A 1086-nucleotide genomic window follows, 5' to 3' on the forward strand; every position below is an offset into this window, starting at 1 on the left:
TCTTAAAGCCTTTTCGTTTGTCTTGCTTTCAATGAAAAAATTACCCATCCATCTTCAATAGAAGTGGAGATATTTTGGATTGAAGGAGGTGCGGGAGTGGTTTAAGATGTAAAATTAGCGAGAAAATGGCCGCCAAAACTTGGTAAATTCCAAAGCTGGAGAGTCCATGGAAACTGTAAATTTATATTTTAGTGCCTTTAATCAACGTTTTCGGTGAAATCCTCAAAGGAATGTGTTTGTAAATAGACATAAAAGGTGTTGAGCCAAAAACAAAAAAATTGATAAAAATTGCTGAGCAGGGAGAAAACTGCCGTTTTCTTCGATTTCATTGTTTTGACGAGAGCCTGATTCCACCACGCTGAATCACATATGATGCGTCTCCTTTGGCATATCTTGAAGCACCATTTTTTGTGAGTTGCGTGTACCGCTGTTTGTGGACTAACTAATTATGCTGTCCCCGTCGTTTTATGCAGGAAACATTCTGAAATCATGCAAACTGAGCCCAAAAATTTGACATTATGCGATTCTGTTAATTTTAACAAAGAATGATAAAAGAAAATAATAAGAAATTATGCAAAAAATGATCAAATTTTATTAAATTATGCGGGGTGCATAAAACCACAGGGATAGATTACGGTAAAGCTGGCCACCGTATCACACAGAAAACGAGAGTTCGATTCCCTAGTGGGAAATGATTTTTTTTTTTTGGGGGGGGGGGTATTTTTCAATTTATCGAGTATTCCCTAACTGTTTGCTACGATGTTGTATCCCACCCAGCCCACACTGGTCTTGACGGGAAGTGTTGGATAATCCCGCTTTCAATTCAAATGATCTAAATGACATCAGAAGGTGTGTGTGTGGGGGGGGGGGCGTAAAACACTTACAAATACAACTACATTATTATAGAATTGTAATATGCATGACGTTGAGTATATCCCGAGTACAGTGTCCACTCACCTCCACAAAGCTGGGAACATACTGACCACTCTGACCACTCGCCAAAGCCTTGTCCATCAAAGACCTCTATACCCGGGAACGGGTAGAGCGATCCGGCGCCAAAATCCTGATAAGAGACAGCAAGTTATA

Source organism: Aplysia californica, unplaced genomic scaffold (assembly GCF_000002075.1).
Source record: "Aplysia californica isolate F4 #8 unplaced genomic scaffold, AplCal3.0 scaffold00201, whole genome shotgun sequence".
Lineage (NCBI taxonomy): Eukaryota > Metazoa > Mollusca > Gastropoda > Aplysiida > Aplysiidae > Aplysia > Aplysia californica.